This window comes from Mytilus trossulus, chromosome 13 (assembly GCF_036588685.1).
Source record: "Mytilus trossulus isolate FHL-02 chromosome 13, PNRI_Mtr1.1.1.hap1, whole genome shotgun sequence".
NCBI classification, from domain to species: Eukaryota; Metazoa; Mollusca; class Bivalvia; order Mytilida; family Mytilidae; genus Mytilus; species Mytilus trossulus.
In genome coordinates, this window is record NC_086385.1 from 59,664,372 (window position 1) to 59,677,049 (window position 12,678).

General features: G+C 33.5%; 1 long non-coding RNA gene across 1 annotated transcript; it reads right to left on the bottom strand.

Annotated features, from left to right (window-relative positions):
- Nucleotides 1-184: 184 nt before the first annotated feature.
- LOC134695101 (uncharacterized) lies at nucleotides 185-5,426 on the bottom strand. The gene is made up of 6 exons (XR_010102694.1): nucleotides 5,385-5,426; nucleotides 4,348-4,375; nucleotides 3,091-3,118; nucleotides 2,537-2,581; nucleotides 1,813-1,987; nucleotides 185-716 (listed from the first exon to the last, which is right to left on the bottom strand). It is a non-coding gene; the product is annotated as an uncharacterized LOC134695101 (long non-coding RNA).
- Nucleotides 5,427-12,678: the final 7,252 nt, after the last annotated feature.

Below are 12,678 nucleotides of genomic sequence, written 5' to 3' on the forward strand. Positions count from 1 at the left end.
CCTGACAATTGACGTGAAAAAAGACTATTTTACAAGCAATCACAACGGCATTACATATTTGTAAGGCAACCAAATTTTCCAAAACAACAAAAAACGAAAGCAACATCCGCTGTTTCCAAGCAGAAAATCCAAAAGTTCAAAAACTGATCATGACTCTTCAGTAAGCCGAAAGTGTGTTGTAAAAAACAGGGGCGAAAAGTTAATGATGATGGCAGTTTCAAATCGACCCACAGAAAGAAAGAATCCATTCGTAAACTATTTCAATGACCAAAATAATGAAATATTATACTGATTTAGAAAAACTGCTTTTTCTTGATATTCATTCAAAAAATTTATATGTTACATTGGTGCATAAAGGCTTTAAAAGTAGGACATATACAGTTTGCTCTTGATATGTTTTGCAAAGATACTGATGTTACCAAATGTATATAATTTAATATAACTAATACCTATTCCTTATGAAGATTTTGTCAAACAGATAAATTGGCTATATATATACATTTGACTAGGTCTGTTTGCTGTCTCAAGTAGGTTATATGTTTTAAGCAAATGATCAAACATGTTTGAAGTTAAGATAATACGTGTGATGTGTCTAATAAATCATTACCTGGCAGCATTGTCTCTATTGTCTTCCAAAAGGCCTCAAAACTTTCCCATGCATTGCCTTGTTAACATTTGTTTTATTTAGTTCGCCTATAACATGGCCAATAAATTCTCTGCAAATATAAGTTTAAGACAGCAGTTTTATTATTACAGGACATTTCTTTACCTACATTATTTTATATAATGACACTATTTTAATTCTGACTTCTAGTTTTAATAAGACTAATTTAATCTGAACAAAGAAAATACTTTACAAAAAATGTATTTAATTGACTTAAATATTCTTTTTAAAATGTTTTAGTATGTTGGTACTATAATGCTTAATTTATGTCATTAATAACAAATATTTTATTCAATAATTTCAAATGTTTCCTAGCTACAATAAAACAGAGCATGTTAAACCGTTTAAAAATAAATGAGAACAGCAATGTTATACATATCTACAATAAAACATAGGACCAAGTCGAATTGTAAGGCCAAATTAAATAGTAATGTGTACATCAATTGTTCTACCTAGCTTTCCGATAAAAATGTAGTGTGGATTGTTTTACGTTTATGACCTGTAAGAAGTAGATTGTATATGATTTTATAGTTCGTATTCTAACGATGCGATTAATTTTAAAATGATTGATTGCATGTCAGTTTGCTTTGATAAGTTTATTATTTAGTACACAGAGAAATATGAAACTTGCACAACCTTGAGTTGTTTTTACGTTTTGGTCGGGTTGTTTTCTCTTTGGCATATTACCCGTGTCCATAGAGTTATATTCAAACGAAATCTATTTTTGAACAGCTGGTAGTATGTTTGTGTTTGAATCATTTCCATTCGCAATTAACACAATTGTTCATTTTCTATATAATACATTTGTAGACCTCGAGTGCAAAATGATAGATTGCATTATAGACTTGATTATGAATTTATGAACTGAATTTTGTTTCAAATTTAGTCTAGAATAATTATTGAAAAATAGATGAGAATACTCAGTGTATAATTGATTGTTAAGAAGATGAATACATAATGATCATGGTATTTGGAAAATGTATGTTTTATATATTTCATGTTAATCTATTTGTTTGCATTTTCTATTGTGTATTTTATTCCATACTCTTAGTATGTAATAAGGATGTCAAGAAGACGATTGCTTTTGTAGCCATTATAGATCCAATGTTCGTAAAATCTGAACAATTGAATTCCCCTCAAACACTTACTTAGTTTTTTCATTGTCATCCTTTTTTGGGGGCAGATGTCCCTTTCATTTTTCGGAAAACAGCCTTTTTGGTTGATTCGTTATCGACAGGAGCCTCGGTTAAAGCATTTAACTTGATAGTCAACATCACCTGGAACTGAAGTGAGATACAGTTGTGATCTTTTCTTGCAGTTAAGCTAAAAAAATATATGGAATAAGACATATTAGGCACCGTTATGAAATTTCTTACAACTTAAAAAAATGTCTTACAGATTGGCAAAGTGACATGTATATGATTCACAGTAGACATATGATTTCTAATGATACAGTAATATACCAAGGGATCCTAAACTCAAGCATGAACAATATCATGGGCACCGCATAATGAGCTGGATTTGCTAACCATTCTAGATAACATGAGACCACCCTGGTATTTGGTGGGGTTTATGTTGCTCAGTTTTATTTTTTCTATATTGAATTATAATGATTGCAATTTGAATTTCAATCTTTTTTAATTTTTTGGTCCAACTTTGTCAGTTTGTTCTCCAAATTTTAGTTTGAATGTTCCTTTCGACCCATTCACCATTCCTTACCTACCATGTAACTACTCTATGAATGCTTTAAAAAAATACGAGATCACCAATATATGTAATTTATCCAGCAAAAACTGTTTTCTTTGAGAATCAAGTGTATTGACTAATATACAATAAAATATAGTCTTGCTGAACCAGTAATGCATATCAAACCTGTTCTTGTTCTTTTTTTCATTTTCTTTGATTGTCTTACAATTCCTACAAATGATAAAAAAAACATAACATGACTTATGTTTTGATGACCAGAGGTAACCAAATCTGAAATTAGCATTAGGTGACCAGAGGTAACCAAATCAAATATTAACATAAGGTGACCAGAGGTCACCCAATCTAATAACATAAGGTGACCAGAGGTCACCAAATCCAATATTAACATAAGGTGGCCAGAAGTCACAAAATCTAATAACACAAGGTGACCAGATGTCACAAAATCCAATATATGAATGAGGTGACCAGAAGTTACCCCATTCTAGCACAGGTTAACAAATCCCATTTCTTGTTTAGATGTAATCAATATTAAATATTTCTGTAAGGTAATCAAGAAACCAAAAAAAAATGATTTGTTCAATCAGGCCTAAGTGGCCATTTTACCAGAAACAGTTGCAAGATTTAAGTTCAAAAAGAATTATATTTGCAGCATTATATAAGCATAGTGTATGTTTTCATTATATTAAAGGTTTGACACAATATATTAAATGCATACATACCATTCTCATCTACATTTTCTGAGGACTTCTGAAAAAAGAATATAAATATATGATAAATGTATTAGTAAATTCAATTATCTTATGAGGATCAGTATTATTTTACTTAATTATCAACTGCCAATGATCTTGGCAATGTTTGCAAGGTCAAGGATTTTTCTTATATTTGTTTGTAGATGATCATGAAATATAATGTCTATTGTGTTAAGTTTCATAGGCATATTAAACTTCATGTAATAATATTCTATAACATAAGATGACCAGAGATAACCAAATCCAATATTAACCTAAAGTGACCAGAGGTCACCAAATCTAATATTAACATAAGGTGACCAGAGGTAACCAAAGCTAGAATTAACATAAGGTGACCAGAGGTTAACCAAATCCAATATAAACATAAGGGGACCAGAGATTACCAAATCCAATATTAACATAAGTGACCAGAGGTCACCAAATATAATATATGAATAAGGTGACAAGAAGTAACATTATCCATTATTAACATAAGGTGACCAAAGGTCACCAAATCTAATATTAACATAAGGTGACCAGAGGTAACCAAAGCTAGAATTAACATAAGGTGACCAGAGGTAACCAAATCCAATATAAACATAAGGTGACCAGAGATAGCCAAATCCAATATAAACATAAGGGGACCAGAGATAACCAAATCCAATATTAACATAAGGTGACCAGAGATAACCAAATCCAATATTAACATAAGGTGACCAGGGGTCACCAAATCTAAAATATGAATAAGGTGACCAGAGGTAACCAAATCTAAAATATGAATAAGGTGACCAGAGGTAACCAAATCTAAACTATGAATAAGGTGACAAGATGTAACCAAATCTTATATATGAATAAGGTGACCAGCGGTTACCAAATACAATATTAACACAAGGTGACCAGAGGTCACCAAAGCCAATATTATCAAAAGGTGACCAGAGGTCACCAATTCCATTATATGAATAAGAGGACCAGAAGTTTCCCCATTCTACCATGCTAAGGCTACTAGAGGTTATCAAATCCCATTTCTGGTTACGATGACCACATGTAATCAAAATAAATATTTGTGCAAGGTAATCAATAAACAAAAAATGATTTGTTCAATCAAGCCTGAGTGGCCATTTTACCAGAAACGATTGCAATTATTAAGTTCAAAAAGAATAATAGTTGAATAGTTGCAGCATTATATAAACATTCTGTGTGTTTACATCATATCAAATGTTTATTACAATAAATTAAATGCATACATACCACTCGCATCTACATTTTCTGACGACTTCTGAAAAAAGAAGATAAACATATGATATTTGTATTAGTAAATTCAATTTTATGTATCCAAAAGTGTCTGATGAGGATAAGAAGAAATTGACTAAATTATCAACTGTCCATGTCCTTGGCAATGTTTGAAAGATCAAGGATTTTTCTTAGATTTGTTTGTAGATGATTGTGAAGATAATGTTCATTGTGTAAAGTTTTATCGATATATCAAACTTAATAAAATAATATTCTATATTCTTGTTGACCTATAATGTATATCAAACCTGTTCTTCTTCTTTTCTCTTTTTCTTTGATTGTCTCAAACTTTTTACAAATGATATGAAAAACATCAACTAGTTGTATGAAAATGTTAATTACCAGAGATAACCAAATCTGAAATCTACATAAGATGACCAGACGGAACCAAATCCAATATTAACATAAAATCCCAGAGATCACCAAATCTAATATTTACATAAGGTGACCAGAGGTCACCAAATCCAATATTTACAGAAGGTGACCAGAGGTCACCAAATCCTATATATGAATAAGGTGACCAGAAGTTACCCCATTCTAGCATATTAAGACCAACAGAGGTTAACAAATCCTATTTCTGGTTAAGATGACCACATGTAATCTAATTAAATATTTGTGTAAGGTAATCATGAAACAAAAAATGATTCGTTCAATCAAGCCTAAGTAGCCATTTTACCAGAAACGATTGCAAGTTTTAAGTTCAAAAAGATTGATAGTTGCAGCTTTATATAAACATAGTGTATGTTGCCATCATATTAAATGTTTTCATACAATACATTAAATGCACACATACCACTCTTATCTACATTTTCCGCGGACTTCTGAAAAAAGAAGATTTCCTTCTAGTCTGTGATTCGAACATTTACAAAACGTGTCATCACAAATGACAAATCATGCAAAATGGATGAAACAAATATTTTGGTTGAATAACTGCATTAAACTGAAGTTTGTGTTATTCATTGTATTCAATTGCTCAGTACGTTAATTTTACTTACAGATAATACAGACGGTAACAGGCTTTAGATCTATGGTGTATTGCTAAACAGAAAGAAGAATTGTCTATTTTTGGTTTTCTATTTTTAGAACTACAATATTACTACACAGAAGAGTACTATTTATAGGGTGACCAGTGGGCACCGTTCAGCGTAACTATTATCCTTGTGCGCATCGTCTGGTCGAACGATAATGGTCAACCTCCATAGGTTGATGACTCGCGCCTACTTGCTCATCCCTACTTACACGAACGTTGGACCCTTCCGTTCGAAGCCCAAAACGCGTGATCAAATTTTGCTCCGTCATTGCTAGAGTAATTGCGGCCTCAAGCGTAGCCGGATTATCCCGCATAATCTTCATTTTAAGTTTGTCAAGCAACAAACCATCTACGAAAAAACCTATAATTTGTCTCTCCACGGGTTCGACGTCCCGTGGCTGTCCTATATACGCTTCTGTAACTAAAGCCATCAGGCGTTCGGCGAATACTTGAACCGTTTCGTTCGTCTTTTGTTTAACCTGACGCAGAAGAGAGAAAGCATGTTGCGGGTCGGTTACCTCTGAAAATCTTGCCGTTAATTGAGTTTTGCATTCTTCCCAGGTTGCTTGATCATTCGCGGTCAAGTACCTCTTTAGATAATCGCTCACAGCCCCTTTACTGGACTGGTACGCAATTAATTTAACGCGATCCGCGTTCCCTATCGCATGCGTTAAAACAGCATATTTTTCGACGGCCTTAACCCATTCCTGAAACTCTTTTGGATTCCCCCCAAAAGATGGAATAACCTGTGAAACACTTTGCGTGCCCACAGTATTTGATAAAAGCTCGACTTGAGCCGAGAGAGCCTGCTGGTTGTGACCGTATATAAAGGTTGAATTGGAACCTTTGCTAGATGAAGTTAAGGGTACATTGACGATAAATATGTTTGCGTATTATAGCCATTGATGATTATGGTTTACGCAGTTGGGTAGTGTTTACACACGTTTGTTTAGAGAAAACAAATAGTCTATAATTTTAGATTCCAACCCCTTCTATAGAGGATTAACATAAGTGATGATAATTAATTTGCATAATGATAATAGATAAAGAAAAGTATCTTCAGAAAATAAAAAAAAATAAAGAAAAACATTGATATGTTTTGCCCTAAGGGATTTACAGTATTTTTGAAGTAGATTGATTTTTGGAAAAAAATTCTCGTTGGGGTTAGGTGCGATTTTCATTGGAATAGCCATATTTTTGTACTGTTAATTTATTGGGAATATGTCTTGGTTAGCCAAAGAGAAATATGTGAGTTCTGGTTCTAATTCCACAAGCAATTGGTACAAAATGGTGTCAACACAATTGGTTGGGACAGATGTTACTGCATCCAGAGAGATATCTTCCTCTGCACCATTCGATGTTCATGGAGGCTTGATGTGTCAACAACTTAGTAATGGGAATAGATTGTAAACCTTACAACGTTGATTCCTGGATTCACAAGCCTGATGAAGAAGTGGTGGGTTTCACAGATGAAACTCGGAGCGTGGTCACCGCGAATGAAGATGAACAATCTAAGCCACTATCATTTATAAAGGGCTTGAGACAGAAGTCGAAACGGAAAAGATACACTTCGTTGTCAAATCGAACACCTCAGCATACATATATATGTAACAAGGAACCTGAAGAACTTTCATTGCAAAATCGGTTGCTGAGGATAAGCCGAATGCCAACACTCGGAAATATTCCCGAGTCGATTCACGAAGTGGAATCAGAGCACTAATTTGTACAGAAATACTATTATATAACATGAATTTTGTTGTGATAATAATTATATATTATTACTGTGGGAACTATATAGCCATAGGAAAGTGAAGAAACTGTATACCAGGAATAAATATGTTTAAGTATATATAACATAAACTTTAATATGAAGGAACCAGACAACGTCATGATGGACTTACCTTGGAACATTCCGTATAACTATTTTATTTCCATATAAACATTTTATAAAAAGATATATATATATATATCTTACAAGGACACTGTTATTAACATCGAACTTTAAAGAAAGTTTCTATGGTTAGAAACTTTCTTTTCTTAGCATTGGAGGAATGTAACAAAGTTACTTTGATCATCAATATATGCGTCAGCAAATACTTAAGCTGTCCAGTGATTAATATATATCTATATAAACTTATACTTACATCGAGGATATGTCAGTCGAACAATGGAACAATGATTTATCTACTTACCTCGTGATCTTACAAATGACCAATACATTGTGTTAAGAAACAATAGAACGCAACACATGTTGCTGATGTCAGCCGAGTGTTTCGATATATAAACTGTGTTGTTTTCTAACCAGGGAGAACTTAGAGCGACTTGGAGCGACTTCTCCGATGCCACTATACGCACGGTGTCTCTCACATACATTGTAAAGTAATGTAATAAAGTTTATCAAATTATCTAGTGTTAGTGTTACACCTCTTAGGCAGTCAACGGGCCCCTGCGTATGAAAATTTCTGGATCCGCCACTGCGGAGGGGCCCTGATCCCAATATCCCGGGCTTAAAAACATGAAATCCCGAGGTTCTGAATTTATTATACAAATTAAATATCTCGACATCCCGAAATTTGAAAAAAGAAATCCCGGATCCCGAAATCATGGGTCAATCCTGAAATTTCGATCTTAAAAACACCCGTTCCAGACGTCCCGAAAGTGTATTTACAGTCAATACTCAGTTTAATACTTGATCCACATCGGTCATTGATATATTGGTCATTGATATATTATTCAGACCCTCTCTATTAAATAAACCCTGTGACCGCCGTGGATAGTAAACTTGAAAATGATATCAGACAGAAAATACACTTTATTCGTAGTATATGTATTTGTTTCAAAGTAAAAAGAAAAAAACGCAAACCGGAGGTCTAATCTGATTTAAATTTCGTCCAATGACGGATATAAGACAGAAAATACACTGTATTCGTAGTATAATGTATCGTTCAAAGTATACAGAAAACGAAAACCGGAAGTCTAATCTGACTTAAAATTTCGCCCAATGACGGAAACATATCCGGACGTCTTTTTTTCTCGTTTTTCACCCAAAATAACTCAATCTGAATAATCATATGAATGGATGACAAATGCGATTATGCACTGTACCCATAGGACACAGAGGCGTGATGATTAATTTATTGTGGAAAGAAGAGAAGCGACACCCATAAATCTCATGTTGCTGTAAGCACAATTGAATGGACAAGGCGTCACAACATTGTAATACAGTTACTTCCAGCACACACCAGTCATCTTTTGCAGCCATTGGATGTAGGTTGTTATGGTCCTTTGCAAAATATGTACAACAGCATATGTCACAGAACTATCAGAACAAAACAATGTGCACTAACTCGTTATGATGTTTGCAGCATGGCATGCAAAGCTTACGGAAATGCCTTATCAGTCAGTAATTTGCAGTCAGCTTTTAGAAAAACAGGCATTTATCCATTCACAAAAGACATTATTATGGAATTACCACTGACACCGTCAGAGGCTTTCGTCAGTGATATTATAGACAATGAAGAAGGGTTAAACAGTGCTGTAGTTGAGAATGTGAATGATAGTGAAAGAGAGGGAGTTATGAGTGATGAGGAGAATGTGGGTGTTGTAATTGAGGGAGAGGTTGGTTTGGAGGTAGTGGAGGTAGGTAGGAGTGGTGTGAGTGATAGAGATGAAGTTCAGAATGATGTGGAGAATGACAGTGTTGTGAGTGTGGGTGATAGAATGATTGATGTGGCCGTGCAAGAGAAAGGAAGTACCGGTAAGAGTGATTTTTTTGTACAAAAAATAGTAAACATGAAAAGAGTGAAAGGTGAGAAAAAAAAGAAGAGAAATGTGTTAAGTAGAATCATCAGTGGCAAGACTGTGACAGAGGATGATGTGTTAGAGAGGATGAAAGAGCATGTGAGTAAGAATCCTGGGAAGAATGTTAGTGAAAGTGTGACTGAAAGTGGTAAGAAAGGCCAGAATGGATCTGTGGGAAGTAAGAGGAAGAGAGGGCCTGAGAAGAAACAAACAGCAAAATCTTTAAAGAGTTGTTCTCAGAAGCCAGGAACCAGTGGAGTGAGTAGATGTGTGAATGAGTGGGCAATAGACAGTGAGAGTGAGAGTGAGAGTGAAATAAGAGAGGATGAAAAGTGTTGTGTATGCAAGAAGTTTGTTCCAGAGCAGGTGAGGCAGAGCAGCAGTTTGATTTTTACAAAGTGGGCACAGTGTGAGAAGTGTGAGAGGTGGGTGCATCTAATTTATTGTACGAAAGTGAGAGTGATAAGAAGGGGTGATAGTTTCATGTGTGTGTTTTGTGAGGAAAATGTGGATTAATTGATAAATAAAAAAAATAAAAATCATATTCTGAAACATTAGTGTACTCATTTAACAAAGAAACTGCTTTTGAGATTAAATCCCAAAAATCATAATTGGTGAACTCTCTGAAAATTTTCATTGATTTTTATTTTCATGGTAATAAATGATGTTCCAGGTTACATCAATTCCCAAGTTATTGAAAACAGTTTTAAAGAACTGTTTTACAAACAAATAATGTAATTGCCTTAGACTAATAAATCCCCTAATTGACAATAGAGCAATTTGATTGGGTATAACGGAATGAGGTGTCACGTGGTTTTGACGCCATTGGAATTTGAATGTAAACAAACACGATAAGGAGGGGTAGCATGGAACAACATCGAGCATTCAGTGCCTGATAAATAATTATGAGTAACCAAGCTTGACAATGCATGGTAATAAAAAAACAAAGCGAGGTCTACAGAAAAAAAATATTAAAAAATGTCCTTAGTATAACGACTTACCATTACTCCAGGATAGATTATGCAGTAGCATATTTTTTTCGTTGAATTTACTGAAATTCAGTTCTGTGTATTTCTAGCTGTTTTGTTCTTCCTTCTTTTTGTAAGTACCTAAAACAAACAAGAACAGATCTAGCATAAATTGGGTATTAAAAAAACAGAAAACATAGCCAAAACAATTTAAAACATGTAACATTTAAATCAAAAACAGGAATTACGTGATTAAAATATGGGCACACCTCTTATATTATATGGTCCATGACATATTTGAATTCAACAATGATTAAGTTACATTTAAAGTAAAGAAAAATATCAGCTATTCACTATCAGTATTCATAAAAAAATATATGAAGATGTGGTATGATTGCCAATGAAACCACAATGAACAGACCTGTAGACAATCTGTTGGCATGAACAATACTATATAATATATATACCCTCTCATTCTAGTTACCTACAGGGATAATAATGAACCATCACTATCATTTACTATCAATATGTGGAAATATAAATGTTAAATTTTGATTGTGCTACTTGAATTAAAATCCATACCATATTGAATAAACACAACCATAACTTGTACCTTTACTTATTCCTATTAATATTGAAATTAAACTAGAGGCTCCTGAGAGCCGGAATCGCTCACCTGCCTGTATGAAACAATCTGTATGGAATGTACACGGAATATAGTAGGAAAATTGCTTGAATTCCTACCAGAAAAGAGTAATATTCCAGTCAGACAGTAGGAGGAATCCACACGGAAAATAGGCGAAAAATTTAAATTAGCAGGAATTTCTTAGTAGGAATATTGTATATTCCTACCAGGAATATGCAAATTAGGAGGAATAATTTGGTAGGAAAATAAAATTCCTACTAGAAAACCTGGTAGGAATTTTTCAAAATTCCACCCAGAAAAAAATATTTTCTGGTAGGAATCTAAAAATATACTAAATGTAAGTGTATATTCAAAAATACACAACTGGGTCAATGATAAGTTTGAATCTCAACAACAAAGAACAAAGGAAATTCATGGAATCAATTCTTTTTTAAACAAATAGACTTTTGAAATGTTTAAGGAAACTGCATGCAATATATGCAGGCTATAGAAAGTGCTATACATAAAGTACATGTAGATCTAAATTAGTTTAAAGAACAAATAATGAGTAAGATTATGCACTATTAATGAATTATTAATTGATTACTAAATATTTTTGGCAGGCAGATAAAAAAAAATCATCTTGAATGTATAAGAATTACCTTTAGTCTTGATTATCCATATTTTCTTACATTTCTACATTGTTATGTTGTGTGACCCTAGCTTGCATCATTGTATTCCAACACAACTTTTCAATCTTTCCCCTCCAACTTTTGAATTTGTGAACTGGAACTTGCTTACATTTAACATTGCAAAATGTGTGTTATTTGCAAACAGGAATCCAGTTCAAGATAAGTTTCCAGGTAGAAAGATTTTCTGGTAGGAATATATAAATAAATTCTGGTAGGAATTTTAGACATGTAGTAGGAAAATAAATAATCAACTCAGATTTTCAAAACAGAAAAAAATCTATACAGACTTTAACAATTCCACCTAGGAAGTAGGATTTTTGAAGTAGGAATATTAAATAAGTTTCCAGGTAGAAAGATTTTCTGGTAGGAATATATAAATAAATTCTGGTAGGAATTTTAGACATGTAGTAGGAAAATAAATAATCAACTCAGATTTTCAAAACAGAAAAAAATCTATACAGACTTTAACAATTCCACCTAGGAAGTAGGATTTTTGAAGTAGGAATATTAAAAAATCCAGTCAGACTTTTGTTCATTTTCCATGTCCGTCTACTTTCTATATAGAATCTTTGAATCTAGGTGGATTCCTACTTCATTCCTACTAGTGTCTGGGTGGAATCCTACTACTTATTTCGTACGGGAGGCTTTGATAAGATTATTTGAACAATTGTATGTATAACCCATAGAGTACTATGTTAAACAAAGTCCCACTGACAGCCATGAATGATGGATCTGCTACAAAGTAACAACACTTAGTCAGCACCTTCTAAGGATTATTCATGCCATATTTGGTTTCATTCTATTCAGTGATTCTCTAGAAGAAGACATTTGTATCTAATTCCCATCTTAATTTCTGCAAATAGGTGAAACATTTCTTTGTGTTAAAAGTTTTTTGACTATGAAGATTAAAAGTCTCAGGCTAAAGCTGGAAAGTCAAACGCCGAGGAATTAGTTAGGCGCTGAAATTTAATTAGTGCTAAAATTTAAAGTTTACCGCTGGGGTTGTATAGTATTGCTCTGAATATGTTGGGATCAGCGCTGAAGGATTATATAGTCTAGCTCTGACGATATTAAGATCAGAACTGACGATTTAATGTCCAGCGCTGATGATGGTAAGTCTTGCGCTGAAGATATAACTGAAAACTCAAGCGCTGCAAATATAAAGTTGATCGC